Source organism: Lissotriton vulgaris, chromosome 1_1, assembly GCF_964263255.1.
Source record: "Lissotriton vulgaris chromosome 1_1, aLisVul1.2, whole genome shotgun sequence".
NCBI lineage: Eukaryota > Metazoa > Chordata > Amphibia > Caudata > Salamandridae > Lissotriton > Lissotriton vulgaris.
The window spans coordinates 574760550-574786406 of record NC_141685.1 but is presented as its reverse complement, the minus strand read 5'-3'; positions in this window follow the sequence as shown (position 1 = coordinate 574786406).

Below are 25857 nucleotides of genomic sequence, written 5' to 3'. Positions count from 1 at the left end.
CTTTTCATATTTGCTATTAAAAAACCAATGAAATTCACAGAAAAAACCGTAGGTTATAGTGGATATATAGTTAGGAATTTGCATTTACAAAACCTTGAAAATTCAATGAAAAAACCATTGGTTTTAGGCCATATATAGTTAGGGATTTGCATTTACAAAACCTTATTTTACTCGCATAAAACCATTGAAATTCCATATATAGTTATAAGCGCTAACTATATATCGCGCACCCGCAATCCACTGCTGATGATGTCACATATTACATCATTCATGACATGGTTAGTGACATCACTGATGACATCACTGATGACATCTCAAATGACATCACTGATGACATCACTGAAAACATCTCATTTGACATGACTGATAACATCACTGATGATATCATTCATGTGATAATACCATGAACCTCTTCAGACTCTAATATAACCTTAGATACAATCAGTGTAAACAGACAGTCACAGACTGTCACTCATCCATGGAGTTACTCACACACCTAGTCAGTTATGCCAAAAATCAATCACACCTCCATTTTCTCAACTATACAGTTATACACACCTTACTTATTCAAACATATACTAACACATATTTACTTTACTCTCTTATACAATCTCTGATACATGTTCACAATGATCCATACAGCCACTCACACATTCACTGGCTCTTATGCACAGTTATTTATAGATGTCAACTCTCACATGTACTGTGTTTTACATATGTACTTAATTTGACATGTAGCACTGAGATATCCATTCACTCACTAATACACTCATGCACAGTCAACCCCCCATACAGCTGTTTGCACATGCACTTTTGAATCTATACATATAGTGAATCAACTACTCACACATCTATGTACAGAGTCACACACCTTCCAGCCACCCATAAACACACACTCAGTTTCCCATACAAATACTTGGACAACCAATCAATAACCCATACAGTTACTCATATAGCTACTGATCAACATATGCAGCAGTTTGTAGAACAACAGATATAATGATGCACAAATTAAAACAGTTTAGTCACTAACCCATGCACTCAGTGAGACACATTTAATCACTCACTCAATCAGTCAGTCAGTCATGCACCTAGTAAATCCTTCATCCAGACACTTATATATCCACTCATTCTTCAATATGTAAAACATATTTTAACTTTACAGAAACATACAGTCACTGGATGTTGTAATCAGTGATGTCATCAGTGATGTCATTTGAGATGTCATCAGTGATGTCATCAGTGATGTCACTAACCATGTCATGAATGATGTAATATGTGACATCATCAGCAGTGGATTGCGGGTGCGCGATATATAGTTAGCGCTTATAACTATATATGGAATTTCAATGGTTTTATGCGAGTAAAATAAGGTTTTGTAAATGCAAATCCCTAACTATATATGGCCTAAAACCAATGGTTTTTTCATTGAATTTTCAAGGTTTTGTAAATGCAAATTCCTAACTATATATCCACTATAACCTATGGTTTTTTCTGTGAATATATATATATATATATATATATATATATATATATATATATATATATATATATAGATATATATCTATATATATATATATATATATATATATATATATATATATTTTTTTTTTATCCAAAGGTCCAAGCTTTTAGGAGTCAGACGACAGCTTCCCACTTCCTCTGCATTCTGAAATTGGGTATGGTAGCCCTACGCGTTTCGAGGCCGTCATGCCTCTCATCAGGGGCTGGCTATTGTTTGTCGCTGGTGCACGGAAGTCTCTTATGGGCGTGTCTCGGTAATTGAAGAAAAAACCTTATTTTGTGGGCCGCGCTAAAGCGCTACGATAATTGAAGCACGCTGGGACTTGTAGTCTTTTTAAGAGTCATTGTATTGCCATTAGTGGGCTCCACGCACCAGCATTAAAACATTTTATCTTCAGGCTCACGAAGTAGAGGCAAACCTTGGTAGGTATTTGGTCCGCTGTGCTGTTCGTGTTGGACTTCGTTCCAACTTTCAGCCTTGTTAGTCTTCAACAATGGTGCTCTCCTCACGCCAGGACAGGCGTGCATAACATTTTTATCCAAAGGTCCAAGCTTTTAGGAGTCACACGACAGCTTCCCACTTCCTCTGCATTCTGAAATTGGGTATGGTAGCCCTACGCGTTTCGAGGCCGTCATGCCTCTCATCAGGGGCTGGCTATTGTTTGTCGCTGGGGCACGGAAGTCTCTTATGGGCGTGCCTCATTAATTGAAGAAAAAAACCTTATTTTGTGGGCCGCGCTAAAGCGCTACGATAATTGAAGCACGCTGGGACTTGTAGTCTTTTTAACCCCTTGCATGCTGATGACGGAGCGGTTCCGTCATCAGCTACGGGTGAGCTGTGCTGATGACGGAACCGTTCCGTCATGACTCCGCCCGTGCAAGGCGGAGTCAGCATGGGGGGGGAATTCCTGCCGCATGCAAGGGGTTAAGAGTCATTGTATTGCCATTAGTGGGCTCCACGCACCCGTATTAAAACATTTTATCTTCAGGCTCACGAAGTAGAGGCAAACCTTGGTAGGTATTTGGTCCGCCGCTGTGCTGTTCGTGTTGGACTTCGTTCCAACTTTCAGCCTTGTTAGTCTTCAACAATGGTGCTCTCCTCACGCCGGGACAGGCGTGCATAACATTTTTATCCAAAGGTCAAAGCTTTTGGGAGTGACACGACAGCTTCCCACTTCCTCTGCATTCTGAAATTGGGTATGGTAGCCCTACGCGTTTCGAGGCCGTCATGCCTCTCATCAGGGGCTGGCTATTGTTTGTCGCTGGTGCACGGAAGTCTCTTATGGGCGTGCCAAATACCTACCAAGGTTTGCCTCTACTTCGTGAGCCTGAAAATAAAATGTTTTAATGCTGGTACTAATTATCGTAGCGCTTTAGCGTGGCCCACAAAATAAGGTTTTTTTCTTCAATTAACGAGGCACGCCCATATGAGACTTCCGTGCACCAGCGACAAACAATAGCCAGCCCCTGATGAGAGGCATGACGGCCTCGAAACGCGTAGGGCTACCATACCCAATTTCAGAATGCAGAGGAAGTGGGAAGCTGTCGTGTGACTCCTAAAAGCTTAAACCTTTGGATAAAAATGTTATGCACGCCTGTCCCGGCGTGAGGAGAGCACCATTGTTGAAGACTAACAAGGCTGAAAGTTGGAACGAAGTCCAACACGAACAGCACAGCGGACCAAATACCTACCAAGGTTTGCCTCTACTTCGTGAGCCTGAAGATAAAATGTTTTAATGCTGGTGCGTGGAGCCCACAAATGGCAATACAATCACTCTTAAAAAGACTACAAATCCCAGCGTGCTTCAATTATCGTAGCGCTTTAGCGCGGCCCACAAAATAAGGTTTTTTTCTTCAATTAACAAGGCACGCCCATAAGAGACTTCTGTGCACCAGCGACAAACAATAGCCAGCCCCTGATGAGAGGCATGACGGCCTCGAAACGCGTAGGGCTACCATACCCAATTTCAGAATGCAGAGGAAGTGGGAAGCTGTCGTGTGACTCCTAAAAGCTTGGACCTTTGGATAAAAATGTTATGCACGCCTGTCCCGGCGTGAGGAGAGCACCATTGTTGCAGACTAACAAGGCTGAAAGTTGGAACGAAGTCCAACGCGAACAGCACAGCGGACCAAATACCTAGCAAGGTTTGCCTCTACTTCGTGAGCCTGAAGATAAAATGTTTTAATGCTGGTGCGTGGAGCCCACAAATGGCAATACAATCACTCTTAAAAAGACTACAAATCGCAGCGTGCTTCAATTATCGTAGCGCTTTAGCGCGGCCCACAAAATAAGGTTTTTTTCTTCAATTAACGAGGCACGCCCATAAGAGACTTCCGTGCACCAGCGACAAACAATAGCCAGCCCCTGATGAGAGGCATGACGGCCTCGAAACGCGTAGGGCTACCATACCCAATTTCAGAATGCAGAGGAAGTGGGAAGCTGTCATGTGACTCCTAAAAGCTTGGACCTTTGGATAAATATATATATATATATATATATATATATATATATATATATATATATTACCTACTGGCTATCGCCAGTAGGTATATATAGTTAGGATTAATTCCCTATGGGACTTTTGAAAATTCTATGTCTAATAACTTTGGCGTTTGTGGATGGAATCGGCTGAAATTTTCAGGAAAATGGCACATTTTGTTTCTGAGCAGCTCCTGAAAATTTGGTGGGGTTTCGTCAAGGGGGGGCTGAGAAAAAAGGGGGGTCCCAAAACGCGTTTTTTGCATTGAGTTTTCCATAGGGCGGTTGGACTCACTTTTAGCTCGAACGGCTGAATGGATTTGCACGAAACTTGGCAAAATTGTAGGGACTGTTAGCCCGATGTGCCTTTGCTAGGTCTCAATATATGTGCTCCAGTAGTTTTTGAGAAATTAACGTTTAAATCAAGATATATATCTGTAACAGCGCTCTGGGCAGCGATCCGGTCCGCTTACTTTTCGCTTATCGGAACTTTGCGCGCAGAAAGCTGATTGGCTCTCCGGTGTCTGTCAACATTCTAAACAGTCCGGAGCGGCCGCCATCTTGTCTCTCGGTAGGATCGAGAGAGAAGAAGAGGTGAAAAACGAAGGGTGAATTTAATGAAAGGGGGCAAGGTATCCCCCTTTTGACCCCCTAGGAATGCTGTTGGGGTTATTAAAGGGACCCGTGGGGAAAAGATAAAAAAAATGATTTTTCACGGTAGAAGCGCTTCACGGGCCGCGAACTGGGCCGCAAACTGGTAGCGAAACGGGAATTCGCCATTTTGTGCTTCGTAAATTAAATTACTAGTTATAAGTGGGTACGGGAGACGTATCCTAATCCCCTATGTTTCCTGAGGGTGGGTGAGGAGGCTGATATATGTTGATACATCTCTTCCAGCGGCTGTGCGTGAGCTTTTTTTTTTTTTTTGCTGCGTGACAGTCCGGAGCGGCCGCCATCTTGTCTCTCGGTAGGATCGAGAGAGAAGAAGAGGTGAAAAACGAAGGGTGAATTTAATGAAAGGGGGCAAGGTATCCCCCTCTTGACCCCCTAGGAATGTTGTTGGGGTTATTAAAGGGACCCGTGGGGAAAAGAAAAAAAAAATGATTTTTCACGGTAGAAGCGCTTCACGGGCCGCGAACTGGGCCGCAAACTGGTAGCGAAACGGGAATTCGCCATTTTGTGCTTCGTAAATCAAATTACTAGTTATAAGTGGGTACGGGAGACGTATCCTAATCCCCTATGTTTCCTGAGGGTGGGTGAGGAGGCTGATATATGTTGATACATCTCTTCCAGCGGCTGTGCGTGAGCTTTTTTTTTTTTTTTGCTGCGTGACAGTCCGGAGCGGCCGCCATCTTGTCTCTCGGTAGGATCGAGAGAGAAGAAAAGGTGAAAAACTAAGGGGGAATTTAATGAAAGGGGGCAAGGTATCCCCCTCTTGACCCCCTAGGAATGTTGTTGGGGTTATTAAAGGGTCCCGTGGGGAAAATAAAAAAAAAATGATTTTTCACGGTAGAAGCGCTTCACGGGCCGCGAACTGGGCCGCAAACTGGTAGCGAAACGGGAATTCGCCATTTTGTGCTTCGTAAATTAAATTACTAGGTATAAGGGGGTGCGGGAGACGTATCCTAATCCCCTATGTTTCCTGAGGGTGGCTGAGGAGGCTGATATATGTTGATACATCTCTTCCAGCGGCTGCGCCATCTTGCCTTTTTTCGAATGCCACAATTTTGTCGTGCACGGCAGCCATTTTAGATGCCAGGCTGGTCCCAGGCTATCACCTACCCCTGCGGATGTAGTTTATGGCCCCAGCTGTAGAGAATTCAGACATGCCAATCCTCCTGATTCAGGCGTGTGAGTACTGATTTCAGTGCTAGTCTCCCGCCTCCCGATTTCTGCAAGCAAAAACCCGGGGGCATATTACTAACAACTAGCGATAATTTTTGTCTATAACTTGTTTAGAGACAAAAATTATCGCCGCACATCGGCGATTTTTATCGCAGATAAACCTTGCTATTATCGCAGAAAAGTCAGCGATATTCATGTATTATCGACCTAATGCTCTTAGCCATGTTATCCACCTCCCATTGGATAACATGGCTAAAACCTGCTCAGGGCAGGTGTTAGCTTTTGGAGATATTCGCGCTTAGTGCGAATATCTCCAAAAGTTGGTAATAGAAGGTAGCGATGTTAGGGACTGTTTCCAGTCGCTAACATCTTGGCACGCCACTTTGCATGTCATTAGTGATAAGTATCACTGACATGCAAAGCCGGGCCCAAGATGGTCGCTATCTCCTTTTAGGTGTCACTAACTGGTGTTAGCGACAGCTTGATAATAGGGAAATAATTTTATCTCCGCTTTCATGGTTTTTAAAGCCAAAAAAGGGGAGATAAACCCCCTTGCTAATATGCCCCACGATTCCTTGGGGGTTTCAGCTGATAGGGCTTGGTATTGTGTTACATGGTAATTTTTCCATGAAACGTCAGAGGGTCGATGTAGGGGTTCTAGAAGAGGTGATAAACCATTTAAGCCTCATGAACAAGCGCATGGTCTTTTAAAGATTTCTGAAGTACTCGGGGCGGCGGTGTGTGTGTGCCCTCTTTCAGGAGCGGGCGGGGGGGCACTGCCAGCAACTTGCCAGGTCAGGTAGTGTTCAACACGTGCATCACCCTTTCTCTGCTTGCTATTGCGCTCCATGCTTCGGAAAGGTAAGAAAAAGAACGTGCATTTGAGTTTGAAATGTCCGATCCTGCAGCAGCACACTTCCAAAGCCCACACATGACAATAACCCGATTCAAGGCCCCATTCACCCGTTTTTCAAAAAATAGATAACACTCCAACAAATTAAGGTTATAAAACTTTATTAACTTTTAACGATAATGAACAGAACAAAAACTAAAAACATTTAAACATTTATTAACACAAAAAGCAACAATGGTTAGAAGCTGTCTTTTGTGCGAATAGTCCCAAGGCAGCACAACGTGCAGAGTTCTGGACGGCACCCAGGTGATGTCGCCTGGGTGCCGCACTGGTTTAGGGATCCTACAATGCTGCTCCGAAAATTGGCGTGGGGCGTCCCGGGTGGGGCGGGGGGAGGCCTCGTCAGTAGCGGTCTGTTGTGCGAATAGTCCCAAGGCAGCACAACGTGCAGAGTTCTGGACGGCACCCAGGTGATGTCGCCTGGGTGCCGCACTGGTTTAGGGATCCTACAATGCAGCACAGAAAAACAGCGTGGGGCGTCCCGGGTGGTGCGGGGGGAGGCCTCGTCAGTAGCGGTCTGTGTCCAGTGTCACATGGCTGACACAACATGTACGACAGGCACCCAGGTGATGTCCAGTAAACTGCCGCACTGGTTTTGGTATCCTACAATGCTGCTCCGAAAATTGGCGTGCGGCGGCCCGGGGGGGGGGGGGGGGGAGGCGGCGTGAACGGGTCTCCCCAGGTGGCGGCCATCTAGCTGAGTTGCGCTCGCTCTTGCGGCCACAGCGTCTCGCTCACCATGTTGTGGAGTTGCTCCCACTCTTGCAGTGCAGCGATAGGCGGCTGCCACATGGCTGTCAAAATGGCGGACGGCTCTTCGGTTTTGGGCCTGGTCCACTGAAATGGCCCTGGGACACCTTGGAAGTCGGACGCTTGCCTGCTAGGGCTTGGGCTCCATTCTCGAAAAGCGTCCCCTCAGCCGTGAAGATTGTATAAAAGTCTTGGGGGCCCCCGACTCCCGCAGGCTTCCGGTGGGGAGCGGCTGCCATGATTGCTCGCGGAATGACCACGACGGAGCCACGAGATGGTGGTGCTCTCATGCTGACGCCAGCTTCAGTCTGAATGATCCAGAAACAAGGTGGGGCTTTCATCGTTTGGGAAAAAAAAATGTTCTAAACCAATGAAAAGTGTTATTTTTAGGTCATATGACCAAGCCTTCCATCTTTAGGAAACCAAAAGTAAAATGAACCAATGAAAAGTTTTATAAACAAGTCACATGACCTGTTATGCGACATAGGGCTACAAAAAGCGTAGAAAATCCGTTGGCACGTGAGGCGGCGTCAGTAGCGGACCGATGTGCGAATAGGCCGAAGGCAGCACAACGCGCCGAGATCCGGATGGCACCGAGGTGGTGTCCAGCAAATTGCCGCACTGGTGTGGCCATCCTACAATGCTGCGCCGAAAGACGGCGTGTCCAGCTGAATTGCGGTCACTGTTGCGGTACAGTGACTCGAACGCGCCGAGATCCGGATGGCGCCGAGGTGGTGTCCAGCAAATTGCCGTACTGGTGTGGCCATCCTACAATGCTGCGCCGAAAGACGGCGTGTTCAGCTGAGTTCCGGTTACTCTTCCGGCACAGTGACTCGAACGCGCTGAGATCCGGATGGCACCGAGGTGGTGTCCAGCAAGTGGCTGCACTGGTGTGGCCATCCTACAATGCTGCGCCGGAAGTCGGCGTGGGGTGCCCCGTTGGCTTATGAGGTGATGTCAGTAGTGGACTGATGTGTCAATAGGTCGGAACCAGCACAAGGCGCCAAGATCCGAATGGCAAGTCCTGGATGTTGAGTGCCTCAGTTGAGATTTCTGAGAAGTGCTTGTAGAACTGTCTGAAGCTTATTTGCACCTGCTGCAGCTTCACTAGGTCCGGCGGAACTTGTTGCCTTTTCCTTTGTGCTTCTTTTCCTACAATGCGTTTCTTCTGAAGACACGACCAGGTCCCTGAATGTGTGCAGGGGGACGCTATTGAATGAATGAACGCGCCGAGATCTGGATGGCACCGAGGTGGTGTCCAGCAAATTGCCGCACTGGTGTGGCCATCCTACAATGCTGCGCCGAAAGACGGCGTGTCCAGCTGAATTGCGGTCACTGTTGCGGTACAGTGACTCGAACGCGCCGAGATCCGGATGGCACCGAGGTGGTGTCTAGCAAATTGCCGCACTGGTGTGGCCATCCTACAATGCTGCGCCGAAAGACGGCGTGTCCAGCAGAGTTGCGGTCACTGTTGCGGTACAGTGAGTCGAACGCGCCGAGATCTGGATGGCCAAGTTTCAAGTTTCATCTGGCAGTTTTTCTCCATCCCTCCTGGATCAAAGAAGGTGAATGCTAAATATGCCACCTGCCTCATCTGAACATATGAAGTTAACTTGTATACACTGTGGTGCTATGCTGTTCTATGGCAACATGAGCATCAACCTGATGAATACGGCATTCGAAAATCATAAATGCCCTAATGCACCCAAGAAGTAATTTTTTTTTTGCTCCAGTTGAGCCGTTTTCAATGCCTGTTTTTTGTTGTTTCCCCTCCATCAAGAACAAAACAAAAATACAAGGCGCTAAGATCCGAATGGCAAGTCCTGGATGTTGAGTGCCTCAGTTGAGAGTTCTGAGCAGTGCTTGTAAGACTGTCTGAAGCTTATTTGCACCTGCTGCAGCTTCACTAGGTCCGGCGGAAATTTTTTCCTTTTCCTTTCTGCTTCTTTTCCTACAATGCGTTTCATCTAAAGACACGACCAGGTCCCTGAATGTGTGCAGGGGGACGCTATTGATTGAATGAAAATGGCGGCTTGACACAAAGCTGACTCAAGCGTTACTGTTGGTGCTATACAGACAAAAATTGGTTTTCAGTTTGTACATTCTTCAGGTTTTTTTTTCCATCTAAGTCTGATTGAGAGTTTGTAGAAAAATGGCTTCAGATTTTCCACATACTACTCTTCAACATTCTTCCTAAATGTAACAATGTGAAACTCACTAGGAGAACGGCTGTTTCTGTTTCCTTTCAAAATGCTGCCACCAATATTTTCTGAATAGAAGACACCATCTTGTAACATAAAGGGCCGAAAGGGGTTCTGGTCTGGCCGATGGTTGGTGGAGACATTTTGACTATATCTTGGACCTGCCCGGCCTCGCCCAAAATGGCGCCGGTATAAATGGGACTCGTAACTCTTTGCCCGCAAATGTATATCTAGAAAATGTTATTGTAAGTGGCCCTGTCGTATTTTAATTACAAAATGTACGTCCACCGATTCCGCAACTGTTAGACACCTTTGTTCTTGTCACCTAATGGCCCGCTCGTTACGTTCTTCTACAGTGTAAATGTCTCCTCATCATATACGATTTGAGTTTGCTCCGTGGCCGGCCCACGTGGTTATAGGCCCGTATTTGTATACTGACATTTTCACAATAAAGGTTTTTAAAACAAAACACGGTAGTAGTATTTTCATTTGTAAAGTTTTTACTTTTAGTGACTGTTTTCGAATCAGTAAAAGGCAAGTGAAATAAAGCAGTCCAATTACATGACGGATAAAAGGTATAATATGTAGGAACGCAGTAAAGATAAATGGTCAAGGGCAGTTGTGTTTTTCATGTCTGCAACATAAAGTGATCGATAAGAATCTGATAATCAGGCGTATCGGCGACTAAGACAGCAGGCCGAATCTCTTTTACTCAACGGCTCCGTCATGGAAGGAAGAAACGCCCTTTTTCTCGAAAAAGGAATATATTTTACTTGCAAGACAGTTGTAAATTTTCCGGGAAAGTACATTAGCCTGGAATATTATAACATATGTTTGAAAAAAAAATATTGTTCGAAAATAATAAAAAGCGTAATTTTTAGGTCATAAGACCAAGCTTTTCATCATTAAATTAACAAAAGTAAAATGAACCAATGAAAAGTTTTATTAACAAGTCACATGACCTGTTATGCTTACGTTACGCGCTGCGCGCCGCGCCTCGGATCACTTCCGGGTGCGCTAACGCGGCGTGTCATAAAACGCATTACGCGACAACGTAGGTCAAGAATATAGTCTAAATGTCTCCACCAACCAGCGTTCAGAACACAACCCCTTTCAGCAGTCCAAAAAGTTCTGTTAAATGACAACAGAGGGGACAGGCAACAAGAACCATCAGTCAAAGAGGGGAGGGCAAGTTCTTCTCTTCCGGGTCATGTTGGGGCGCTACCGGAACTGATCGAATTGGTAGTCTACAGTGTTTCTGGATGTTTCACACTAAAGCTGGCGTCAGCATGAGACCACTACCATCTCGTAGCTCCGTCGTGGCCATTCCACGAGCAATCATGGCAGCCGCTCCCCACCAGAAGCCTGCGGGAGTCGGAGGCCCCCAAGACTTTTGTAGAATCTTCACGGCTGAGGGGACGCTTTTCGAGAATGGGACCCAAGCCCTAGCAGACAAGCGTCCGAGTTCCAAGGTGTCCCAGGGCCATTTTAGTGGACCAGGCCCAAAACCGAAGAGCCGGCCGCCATTTTGAGAGTCCTGTGGCAGCCGCCTATCGCTGCACCGCAAGAGCGGGCGCATCTCAACTACATGGTGAGCGAGACGCTGTAGTCGCAAGAGCGGGCGGAAAACAGCTGAATGGCGGAAGAGGCACAGTGTAGCAAAAGCGGGCGGAATGGCAACTAAAACGATAAAGGGGCGCCCCACTACAGCTTGTCTTCAGGTCAAACGGATTGTGGGACAAGGTCCAGAATTGAAGAGTCATCAAAAGGCAAAAAGTACCGCCGGGAGCCGGCCGCCTATGTCGGGGGCGATCTCAGGCTACACCAGTGCTATAAGACTTGGGGAGGGTGTCGGAGCCAAGCGTCTTCTCCGAGTCCATGGCCATCACAGCGTCCCTCAGGGGCCTCCGTCAAGCTGTTTAGGAAGGTAACATATCACATTGTTTTCTAATGCAGTCAGGTCCACAAACGACACTCACTTACTTTGAGAATAGTGAAGCTGCAGTAGGTGGAAATAAGCTTCAGACAGTGTTACAAGCGCTGCTCAGAACTCTTAACTATGGCACCCAACATCTAGAACTTATGCTATTTGAGAATGGTAGTGACATCGAAGCATCTCAGGGACCAAAACCATTAACGTACTTTCACGTATGAAAATCTTACTTGGGGAGGGGGCAGGAGCGAAGCGCCCCCTCCCAGTCAGCGCCACCACACCGTATGTTGAAAATCTGAAGCCATCGTTCTACAAAGTCAACCAAACTTGGATTGAAAAATCTAGAAAAATGTACAAACTGAAAACCAGTTTTGGTCTGCATAGCATCAGTAGCAACGCTTGAGTCAGCTTTGTGTCAAGCCGCCATTTTGATTCAACAAAGCACAGGCATTGAAAAAGGCTGAAATTCAGAACTCTAAACTATGGCACCCAACATCCAGGAGCTTGCTATCCGGATCTTGGAGCCTTGTGCTGTTTTCGATCTATTCACACATCGGTCCACTACTGACATCATCTTATAAATCAACGTTATGTAAATAGTTTTTTAATAAAATGTTTTACCCTGTTTCTTTGCTGGTGTGTTGTCTATATTTTTAATATTTGCATAGGGTTTGTCATTATTTTGTGCGGGATGGGTGATGGAGCCGAGCTGTCTTGCAGCCCTCATGGTGTGGAGCTCAGTTCATGTCACTATTTTCGTATTTCTCAAGAAGGGTTGTTCCTAATATTTCTATTTTAGCGAGGTCAAAAAGAGATCCAATTAGTGGCCTACTGATTTTGCTCGATTACTTTTATTTTTTTTACACGATTTTTCACTATCTGCAAAGACTAAACAGAGTATTGCGACTTTGTGCTTGTTTGTAAATAGAGAATGATCCAAAGAGAACCAATTCTAAAACAGTAAATGCTTGGACAACAATCAATCAAATGGAGAGACAAGGAGGTACGACGGATTACAACGGAGGGGAGGGGGGGGGGCAGCGTTCAAAGCACATCAGCGTGCATAAATACGAAAATGTTTTTATCTATCACGTACTTGACATTTTAAAGCTTTTCATATTTGCTATTAAAAAACCAATGAAATTCACAGAAAAAACCATAGGTTATAGTGGATATATAGTTAGGAATTTGCATTTACAAAACCTTGAAAATTCAATGAAAAAACCATAGGTTATAGGCCATATATAGTTAGGAATTAGCATTTACAAAACCTTATTTTACTCGCATAAAACCATTGAAATTCCATATATAGTTAGCTAACTATAAGCGCTAACTATATATCGCGCACCCGCAATCCACTGCTGATGATGTCACATATTACATCATTCATGACATGGTCAGTGACATCACTGATGACATCACTGATGACATCTCAAATGACATCACTGATGACAACTCAAATGATATCAATGATGACATCTCAAATGACATCACTGATGACAACTCAAATGACATCACTGATGACATCTCATTTGTCATCACTGATCACATCACTCATGTGATAATACAATGAACCTCTTCAGACTCTAATATAACCTTACATACACTCAGTATAAACAGACACTCACAGACTGTCACTCATCCATGGAGTTACTCACACACCTAGTCAGTCATGCAAAGAATCAATCACACCTCCATTTCCTCAACTATACAGTTATACACATCTTACTTATTCAAACATATAATAACACATATTTACTCTCTTATATAATCCCTGATACAAGCTCACAGTGATCGATACAGCCACTCACACATTCACTGGCTCTTATGTTCAGTTATTTATATATCTCAACTCTCACATGTATTGTGTTTTACATACGTACTTACTTGCACATGTAGCAATGAGAAATCCATTCACTCACCAACACACCCATGCACAGTCAACCGCCCATATAGCTGTTTCCACATGCACTCTTGAACTCATACTCCTAGTGAATCAACTGCTTACACATCTATGCACAGAGTCACGCACCTCCCAGCCACCCACACACACACTCAGCCTCCCATTCAAATATTTGGGCAACCAATCAATAACCCATATGGCCACTCTTATAGCTACTGATCAACACATGCAGCAGCTTACACAACATCAAACATACTGATGCACGAATTAAGACAGTTTAGTCACTAACCCATGTACTCAGTGAGACACATTTAATCACTCACTCATACAGTCAGTCATGCACCTACTAAATTCTTCATCCAGACACTTATACATCCACTCATTCTTCAATATGTGAAACATATTTAAACTTTACAGACACATACAATCATTGGATGTTGTGATCAGTGATGTCATCAGTGATGTCACTGACCATGTCATGAATGATGTAATATGTGACATCATCAGCAGTGGATTGCGGGTGCGCGATATATAGTTAGCGCTTATAGTTAGCTAACTATATATGGAATTTCAATGGTTTTATGCGAGTAAAATAAGGTTTTGTAAATGCTAATTCCTAACTATATATGGCCTATAACCTATGGTTTTTTCATTGAATTTTCAAGGTTTTGTAAATGCAAATTCCTAACTATATATCCACTATAACCTATGGTTTTTTCTGTGAATATATATATATATATATATATATATATATATATATAATATGTAAGCTCCGCACCGTGTCCCCTCGTTCAAACCAGAAAGGACACGCAGCACTCATGGGATCAATAGGGCTTGGAACGCCAAACTTCTTTATTCAGACAAACGCGTTTCAGGAAAGACTCCCTTCGTCAGTGTCATAAACAATGCGTTTCGCGGCACCATTTTAAATGCATATGGGTATGGTGTTAACATTGACAAGGGACTACACCTCGTATTCTCATACGGGCGCCATCTTGAAACATGCAATTTTCACATAATGACAAGTCCGGTCTTACAAGACAAATGACATTTTTGAATATATGTCTTATTAGTATCTTGCCGTGGATCGGCAATTGCAACATTGTATTGTGATGCACAGCGCCCCACTTTGTCATTGTTTATTACATTCGGCTTACTGAAGCGACCAATATTCTTATAATAATGTGGCTAATTATGCCTGCGTTTTCATAGATTTAAAGCTAATAGATCATAGCCTAAATAAGATCTCGCCGTGGATCGGCAATGGCAACCTAAATGGTTGCCAAAAGAACAGAAAGAAAGGTCGCTTCAGAAACAGCAATGCAATAATTTCATTTCACCAACCCAATTCTTCCTGCATCTAAGAAAAAGAATCCCATATATCACATCATCCCCACCAATTCAGTGTTACTTCCTTAAACTATCGGTAATTCTAAAAACAGATTCATGATTTCATGAAAAGTCATTTCTTATGATGATAACACATGACAGATGTAATATCATCTCTATTCATAACTTGAACTATACATTGAAATTTCTCTATAGACCAAGATGTACAGATAACTCTTCTCCAATGTTAAATCCATTAGGGGCCTTAGTTTCTAGGTCCACTATATAACGGGACTCCAGCCTCCTAAGTTTTAGTAACCGGTTGCCCCCTCTTATGTGTTCAGGGACATGATCTACACAGAAATATTGAAGAAGGTCTCTGTTACTCTGATGTTTTATGGCAAAGTGGCGCGCAACAGGATACAAAAAATCCTTGTTCGCAATTGCCCTCATATGCTCCAAGATTCGTAGCTTTACTGGGTTGATTGTACTGCCCACATATCTCATTTTGCATGGGCAGCTCAGACAATATACAGCAAAACTTGTATGGCAGGACATGAAGTTGTTCAATTTCCTTCCCCCCTTGACTCTTCGTACATCATAAGTTAGTATACCTTTGCTGAAGGCGCAGGCCTTACAGCGGCCACAGGGAAAGAATCCTTTTGCATCTTTTAGTGTACCTTTCCTGGATGTAACTGGGTCTAGATGACTGTGAACTAATTGGTCTCTTAATGATCTAGCCTTTTTGAAGGTGATCATAGGTTCCTTAGGGATGTCCATGCCAATTATATTGTCCGTTTTGAGAATATGCCAATGTTTCTTAAGGATCGCTCTCAATTCGTTCGAATTTCGCCGCAACTGCACACTGGACAGTGACTATGAAAGGGCAGCTGATGCATGTATTTTAAGGTTCATTGAGAGAGGATATAAACCGAACCTCCTCAAGGAGACACGTAAACGTGTAAATCGTCTGCCTAGAGAGTCACTCTTTGAGAAAAGAGTAAGAACTGACCAAGAGGGAGGAAGATTTCGCATTATAACACAATTTTCCTCAAATTCGAACGAATTGAGAGCGATCCTTAAGAAACATTGGCATATTCTCAAAACTGACAATATAATTGGCATGGACATCGCTAAGGAACCTATGATCACCTTCAAAAAGGCTAGATCATTAAGAGACCAATTAGTTCACAGTCATCTAGACCCAGTTACATCCAGGAAAGGTACACTAAAAGATGCAAAAGGATTCTTTCCCTGTGGCCGCTGTAAGGCCTGCGCCTTCAGCAAACGTATACTAACTTATGATGTACGAGGAGTCAAGGGGGGAAGGAAATTGAACAACTTCATGTCCTGCCATACAAGTTTTGCTGTATATTGTCTGAGCTGCCCATGAAAAATGAGATATGTGGGCAGTACAATCAACCCAGTAAAGCTACAAATCTTGGAGCATATGAGGGCAATTGCGAACAAGGATTTTTCATGTCCTGTTGCGCGCCACTTTGCCATAAAACATCAGAGTTACAGAGACCTTCTTCAATATTTATGTTTAGATCATGTCCCTGAACACATAAGAGGGGGCAACCGGTTACTAAAACTTAGGAGGCTGGAGTCCCGTTATATAGTGGACCTAGAAAACTAAGGCCCCTAATGGATTTAACATTGGAGAAGAGTTATCTGTACGTCTTGGTCTATAGAGAAATTTCAATGTATAGTTCAAGTTACGAATAGAGATGATATTACATCGGTCATGTGTTATCATCATAAGAAATGACTTTTCATGAAATCATGAATCTGTTTTTAGAATTACCGATAGTTTAAGGAAGTAACACTGAATTGGTGGGGATGATGTGATATATGGGATTCTTTTTCTTAGATGCAGGAAGAATTGGGTTGGTGAAATGAAATTATTGCATTGCTGTTTCTGAAGCGACCTTTCTTTCTGTTCTTTTGGCAACCATTTAGGTTGCCATTGCCGATCCACGGCGAGATCTTATTTAGGCTATGATCTATTAGCTTTAAATCTATGAAAACGCAGGCATAATTAGCCACATTATTATAAGAACGTTTGGTCGCTTCAGTAAGCCGAATGTAATAAACAACGACAAAGTGGGGCGCTGTGCAACACAATACAGTGTCGCAATTGCCGATCCACGGCAAGATACTAATAAGACATATATTCAAAAATGTCATTAGTCTTGTAAGACCGGACTTGTCATTATGTGAAAATTGCATGTTTCAAGATGGCGCCCTTATGAGAATACGAGGTGTAGTCCCTTGTCAATGTTAACACCATACCCATATGCATTTAAAATGGTGCCGCGAAACGCATTGTTTATGACACTGACGAAGGGAGTCTTTCCTGAAACGCGTTTGTCTGAATAAAGAAGTTTGGCGTTCGAAGCCCTATTGATCCCGTGAGTGCTGCATGTCCTTTCTCGTTTGAACGAGGGGACACGGTGTGGAGCTTACATATTTGCGCGGAACACCGCCGCGCTGCAGCACCCGCCTTACAGAGTGACTCGTTGACGGTGGAACATTGGAGCAGAATACATATATATATATATATATTCACAGAAAAAAACAGTTACCGTTAGGAATTAGCATTTAAAAATCCTATTAAATTCACTGAAAAACACCATAGGTTTGACACCAGTTATAGTTAGCTGGAAATTTTACTGACATAAAACCATTGAAATTCCCACGTTATAGTTAGTTGGACTCACTATAACTTGCGCGCCTGCAATGCGCTGCTGATGACATCACATATTACATCACTCATGACATGGTCAGTGACATCACTCATGACATCACTGATGACACCATCCAGTGAATGTGTGTCTTTCTGAAAAATAAATATGTTTTATATATGTATATGTAAAGGACGATGGAAGAATAAATGTTTAAATAAGTGTCATAATGGATGTTTTTTTAAAACAAATTGATTGGTTAACTGGCTTATTAAGTGTATCTTAGTGAATACATATATTAGCGAGTATTGTTTAAATATTTAAATGTTTGTATCAGTGTTTCACTTTGTGTATAAGTGGCTGCATGGGTTGGTGAGTAGCTACATGTGTGTGTATATGGGTTATTAGATGTTTTCTTTAGTATCAGTATGAGTGTCTGTATGGTTTGTTGGGGGTGTTACTTAGCACATAGATGCATCAATGAATGACTCACTGTTTTTATGTGTTTTGAAAACAGCATATGTGCAGGACTGTATGTGTGGATGGATGTGTATATGTGTGTGTTAGGGAGTGAATGACTGTCTCACTAGTGTCGTTATCAGTAACTACATATGTTTTAATCTAGTATATGTGAGTATTGATGTATATAAGTAAGTATATGTGAGAGTGAGAGATTGAAAGAGTTCTTGTTTAAATAAGTATGTGTTTCTATAAGTGATTGTTTAAGAGAGTAAGTATGTGTAAGTTTCCTTAGAAATAAGGTGGTAGTGTGTGTATAGCTGTATATGCAAATAAATGGATGTTCAATAGTTTATTTGCATGTGTGATTATGTGTGTGAGTAACTTTTGGATGACTGTCGGTGTGTAACAGGATGTATAGGTGTTTCACTACATATGATGAGTGAATATGTGTATGAGTGACTATATAGAACTGTTGGTGAATGAGTGGATGTGTATATAGATGGTGGTATTACTGAATTGGTTGTTGTAACTGGTATGGGTATCTCTTTTTTTTGAAAATGTTAGTTTCTATTTTTGAATATGTGTTTCAAGGGTTACATTACACTGAAAGGAGGTCTGTCACACTGTCACAAGGATGGTGTCATCAGTGATGTCATGAGTGATGTCACTGACCATGTCATGAGTGATGCAATATGTGACATCATCAGCAGTGCATTGCAGGCGCGCAAGTTATAGTGAGTCCAACTGACTATAACGTGGGAATTTCAATGGTTTTATGTCAGTAAAATTTCCAGCTAACTACAATTAATCAGTCAGTTACACAATCAATTTTACAAAAAAATCATCCATTTAGACACTTATATACCCATTTATTCTTCCATCGACCTTGAGATATACATATATAAAAAATATTTAAATTTCAGAAAAACACACATTCATTAGTGATGTCATTTTAGATGTCATCAGTGACGTCATAAGTGATGTCACTGACCATGTCATGTGTGATGTAGTATGTGACGTCATCAGCAGTGCATTGCAGGTGCGCGAGTTATAGTTAGATGAACTAACTATAACGGGGGAGTTTTAATGGTTTTGTATGAGTGAAATGTTCAGCTAACTATAACATATGTGAAACCTAAGGTTTTTTTCAGTGAATTTCTAAGGTTTTTTAAATGCTAATTCCTAACTATAACGTGTGTGAAACCTATGTTTTTTTCAGTGAATTGGCTAGGTTTTTTAAATGCTAATTCCCTAACTATAACATATGTAAAACCTATAGTTTTTTCAGTGAATTTCAAAGGTTTTGTAAATGATGATTTTTAAATGTATTAATTATTATATTTCTTTCTTTTTATACTAATATCCTATATTTTTATTATATTTCATATTCTTAATGTAAAATAATAACAAAACTAAATTGAAAAATATTTTTTTATAATTTATTTTTTGTTCCAATATATTAAAATTGAATTCTATATAATTCCTTTTTCATTGTTTTTTTTTTGGTAGTCGTACCGTACTCGTACGGTGACCGCATCATACTTTGTACGGCTAATCGTACTTAGCGCATAACAGCACATAAGCTTTAATGTTTAGCGTTGCATCAAGGCTTCCGAGTGACGTCATGTACGACGCCCCGTACGTGAAAGGCGCAAAAGTTTTTATTTGTTTAAAAACATATATTTATGTATTTAATATACATGCTAACAGAAGACATTATCCAGGATAATTATGAAAATAGTTTTTTTTCACTTTTGACAAGCGTACATTACTTTTAAAAGCAATTACAGAAATTGCGGCGGAATGTCATCTGTACTCGCATCGTAAGAGCACCGTAAGCACACCATAAGCGTACGCAAAGCCATGTGACTTTAAAAGAAGAGATTTGATTGGTTCATAACACTTCCTATTCTAACTGTTGAAAGACCTGTCCCATTTTAAGCATTCTACTTTGACTTTCAAAGAAGAAGCATCTCTTCTGAGAATCCTGTCAAATAGAAGGAAGATCACCATAATAACAGCAATGGACTCATCTTCCAGCCATTCTTCAGAGGAAGATTTCATTCCTGAAGAAACTCCAAAGAAGAAGAAAGAAGCTCTAATCTGGATGTTTTTTACTTTCCCTGAAGGGCAAAAAAGGTTAATGCTCCATTAGTAACCTGTAAAATTTGGCAAACAACTCTTTCAAGGGGTGATCCATCCAAAAAATACTCCTTTGGCACAGCGAATATGGTGCAGCTCGTCAAGAACTTGCACCCCAACAACTTTGCTCGAGCTGCAACAAGGAGGTTGCAGGACAACCCACCTGCTGCTGCACTAAGCACATTAACTGCCACAGCAGCATCTTCGGCAAACAGTCCACACCCACATATTGATACTGATTTTGGTGAAGTTAATATTCTATGCATTTATTGAGATAAACTTTGTGTTACAGGGAACAGTTTATCGACCTGATAAAATGCAGGATGCAGGAGCATCGCTGTCCTCGACAATAGTCATTAGACATTTATCGAGCTGCCTTTCTGGCTAGGGTAGTCAATTATTCTTGAATTTCATATTCTGATTCAAAGTCAAGGCCCTTTATCGAGACTTTTTTGTTGTAACTACTTCCCCGGCTGAAGGCACTGGTTAATTTGCACACTTGCAGCCTTTCTTATTTTTCACCTTATTCATCTTCCACTCAATCAACACATCATCTACACATACACACACCTACTTGCTGCCTTTCTTGGCTGGGATTAATAGTTATTCTTCAATTTCATATTTCTATTCAAAGTGCAGGTCCTTTATCGAGCCTTTTTGTTGTAACAACTACCCCGGCCAAAGGCAGTGGAAAATTTGTGAACTTGCTGCCTTTCTTGGGTGGGGTTATCAATTATTCTTGAATTTCATATTCTGATTCAAAGTCAAGGCCCTTTAACAAACTCTTTATCGAGCCTTTTTGTTATAGCTACTACCTCGGCCAAACACAACATGAAATGGCAGGACTATGGAAAGCATCTAAATCTACAGCACTACATGCCAAAAAGAAATGCTTACTGTGTAAGTGACATTTTGCATCTGTAAGATGTAAGATATGCCAATAGTAAAGAAACATGTTCTCAGGAAAGTGAAATGAGTTAGTGTGATATATTGAAACTATTTTCACAACGTATTTACTGTTTTTTGTTGTTACAGTGTTTGTGCTCCTCACGTTCAATATTTTAAGCTACACTGCAACTATTTTCACAACTTCATAACTGTAATATCGAGGTTTGTGGTGCTCACATAAAATATTTTGTGATACCTTGAAACTATTTTTTAAACTTGTTTACTGTAATATCAGTGTTTGAAGTGCTTTCATAAAACATTTTTGAATACATTGCAACTATTCTAAAAAATCTTTACTGTAATATCAGTGTTTGAGGTGGTAACAGAAAATAAATGTGATACATTGTGCTGTATGGCTCATTACAATATTGAAACAGAAGTGTGATAGTGTTTGCTGAAAGTGTAAGGAAACAGACTGGGGAATTGAAGGTATAAAAGAAAACATTTGCGGGTGCATGGAAGAGTGCATGCATAGTCTATAGGGGTTTGAAGCAGTCCAAAGGCCCACTTTGAGTTATGAGCACTTCAGTACCACCTGAATGATTACAATTCTGCAAGAAGAGTGTCTCAACCCATAATTATTATATAATAATAAATGTATTCTTGTAACATCTCATAACTTAATAGAGCTTCTAAAATAATGTCATCATGTATTTCATATTCCTGATTATCAATTTTAAAAGTCATATGATCATACTCAATGTCATCTAATGCTTCCAGAGAATCAGCATCTAAGGTTTAGTCTAGGAAATCACAGCTGATATCTGCAGCATTCATATCTTCCTCTTCATTCTTGCTACTTGTAAAAAGTATGTTCAGCTCTTCTATGACACTGTTACTAATTTCGAAACCATCTTCCAAATTGTTTTGTTGATTTTCCATACTGAATTTCTTATGTTGTAGGTCCTTGTACAAAAACATAAACACTTTATTTTATCGTTACTGTAATATCAGCATATGTGGTGATTCATATGAAATATATTAAATATTTTTCTTGGAAATAAAGCAACAATATTTTGTACTTGAGTGTATATTATTTTGAAAACATTCATAAACTAAATACAATAAATACAGTGTCACTATGCATTGTGTCAAGTGCTTTATTTAGGATAGACAGGAATATGTTACCTTTGATTGTAATGACATACAAAGCAAGACAAGATAGAACACTGCAACTCAAACACATTACATTATGGTACAAAGCATGTCATTGGAATGGTATTAGGATAACATACACAACTCACATATAAAATGATTTCAGAAACGTGTTACTTTTTCGATGATAAGGATTAGTAATGTTTTTCCAAGAAGATTTGAATAATTAAAAGGGTAAAGTAGGAGGTGAAGAACAGAGGTAAAAGGTTACATCTCAGGATGCAAGAATGGATGAAAAAGGTGGTCCAAGGTCTGCATGTACAATGGCCAGTGGAGACGTTCTGAGGACGGGTACACTCAAGATATTCTATTATGTGCAATAAGTGCTGACGATACCACCACACAGAATGGGCAAGAGCAGATAAAATGATGGATTATATATGCTTGGACTATGATGAGAATACACTGTAGGAAGACCACAGTCAAGTGCAGAGATTAAATACTTAAGACATAGGATGAATCACTGAATAAACAAAGTCAGATACAAAAGAAGATGCACAAAATAAGGCTGCACAAAAGATGCACAAAGGAAAGCTACACAAATAAGATGGCGAATCTTAAACACAAACTGGTAAGTCAGCAAAACAACAAAAAGGCTAAGAACACTGCAACGGACGCTACGCTGTGGAACTCACTGTGATGAGAGGTAGAAAGATACTGTAAATAAAGCGGAATTCAAATAAAGAAAAAGTAAAAAAGATACATGGATGACAAAGTCACTAGGGTAAGACTCTGTTCCCCAACACAAAAAAGATTTTGCGGAAATTATATGTTCGAATGTTTAAGGAGCTGCAAAGGAGGTACACAAACACCATCACCCTAGTAAACAGACACTGCCAACCTAGAATCGGCCTGTATAAGCTCCCTTTAGAGTTAGAGGGTACACAAAACCACGGGAAGAAGAAATACTATCGGCTCCCTATCAACGACAGCCTAACCCAAGTCAAAACACACTGCCAACATACATCCATAGATTCAACATAGATAGTAAAAAAGAAAATTTGCCTTTATCACACATTTTTTATAATCCCCAGGGACCCCATCCCAAGGGGCTCAAATATAACATTGGGGACCATAGGGAGAACCCCAATGCCCCCAGGGTCCCAGCCGGCTCCCCACGTCCTTCGAGAGCCGGCATTGCTTTGTCAGAGAGAGCAGCTTACATGCTACTCTCTCAGACGAAAAGCAATCTGCTTTCCCACTTGAAAGAGAGAGCAGGTTAACTTGCTCTCTCTTTCAAATAGGAAAGCGGTTTGCTGTGGTAAAGTGGGAGCCGCAAAGCTCCCGCCCTACCATAGCAAACAGCAGTGTCCCGGGGGTAGGCACCACTGGACACTGCAGGAGCCGGTCATGGCAGGTGGCAAACCCCAGGGCCATCAAAGGCTCCAGAAGGGGGCCGCGCATCCACAGAACTAGGAGGACTGTCACGGACCCCCCTATTTTAAATATTACTACCCCAGGAAGTTGGCGGTCTCTGGGGCGTGTGGGGGAGAAGAGGGGCTAAAACATACTTTAAAAAAAATGTTTTTTTTAAAAAAAGCCCCGAGGGGGTGGCGGTCCCCGGGGCTGCCATGAGCCCCCCGCTTACTTCAAAATAAAGCCCCGGGTGTTGGCGGTCTCCAGGGCTCATGAGGCCTTACAGGCCCACCATTATGGAAAAAAATTACCCCCTGGAATTTGCACGGTTTACAGGATCCAGATGAGACAGTTTACCTTTTTATCAATCCCTTTAGTGTACAGTCTTCCTTTGAGCTGCTGCTCTCGCCATATATCACCAACGTTTATCATGGAAACTTATTTATAAATCATTTCAGCAGTTATTTTCAATCTTATGCTGCCAATATACAGGCTGTACTAAATTTTACAGGGTGCCCTGAACGGTTGTATGACGCGATATCGTGGACATCGATATCGCGCGCATCTACATCGCGGCTTTTAAATCGCAACGGCGATGACATCGGCAATTTAAACATCGCGCGTTGTTGCGCCGCAAATGCGGCCTTTTAATTGGATCGCTTGTTACATCGCCGACATTACATCGTGCGACATAACAACGCGATGTTTGTGCCCTACAGCTGTCCCAGATAGTCACATCTTTGGATCATGCATGCAAATTACAGAGCAGCGTTTGCAGAGAAGTAGGAACATTCTTTTCCCTGTGACGTGAAAGTATGATTTTCTTTTTCTTTTAGATGGCTAAATAAGCAGAATGAATTTAAATGATCCAAGAAGTATGCACTCAACTTTTGTAAATAATCAAAACAGCCTCTGTATTCCTCGCATCATTTAAATTTATTCTGATAGTTTAGTCATTTAAAAGAAAAACAAAATCATACTTTCACACGTCACTGAGAGGCTGTTTTGATTATGAGCAAAAGCTGCATAGGCAATCTGGGTGGTTTGTATGTGACATGAGTTTGCATTAACACCTAAAATGGATACACCGTTTTAATTTAGTCAAGGCTGCTTGAGCCTTTATTTTGTTGACCTCACTGGGCGATGTGTTTACATCGATGTCATTGGTTTTCCCCGTGTGGCCGGGTAAATGCAGCACATTTCGGCTGGGGCGGAGTGTGGTTCCAGGGCCGCGACGCAGCATAAGATCAGCACTGCAGTGCGGAGTGAGGGCCCGGAGCTGTAACATTGCAGGAACAGCAAGACGTGTAATGGCACAGTGGTGCAGCATATCATAAGCGGAAGGTCGGTGGGGAAACCGGGACGTTCTGTCTGGGCAGACTTGAATGATGAACATAGAATGGCACCGGCAGTGGACAGTTAGGAAAGTTGAACTCTGATGTCCACAGCAGGGCAGAAAAGTGGATTGCTTATGTAATATATTAAAAAAGAGGCATATCTACAAGACGGCTCAAAGTGTAACACAGCCGGATTTGTCAGGAAACACATGTTCGGACTTTAGAGAGAGATCAGGTTTCTAGTCAATGTGCATTTTTTGTTCTGCAGGAGACCTCTACCCCGTGTTATAGTGGGCAGACAGAGGTACGGAATCAGGCCCTGACCATAATATATCGCGGATTTGAGTATACCCTGAAGTGGGTCTGGTTGGAGGTGTTAAGTGGCGCTGAAAATTTCCTAGAGCCACTGGAGTCATTGAGGTCAAGCACTATGGTGAAGGATAAAGGAAATTGTTCAGCCCAAACAAACAAAATACCTAATTATGCACAGCCCCTGCCTGTGAACCAGGACATGGTGGAAGAGAGTGCCAGTTTGTGTGCTGATGGGCCACAACAGCAGACGGACCAAACCCCCCTCAAAAGCAGATGTATTAGCAGCTATACACACCACCTGGGATAACATTATCCATAAAATTAAGTCTAAGCTATTGATGTGAATCTGCTCTGTTGTGATTTGGGCATGATCTCTGACAGAGTAACAACTACTGAGCAAATGACGAACAGTCTGCAAGCAGAGGTGCGAACTCTACAAGATATGGTCGTGTCCCTCCAAAAACGGGTGCTTCCCTTGAACATACGGAAGATACTGAAGGGAGATTTAGGGGAAAGGGGAAAATACACTAAGGGTTAAATAAATATTGGAAATGTTTTCCAAAAACAGAACGTGTGTTTTT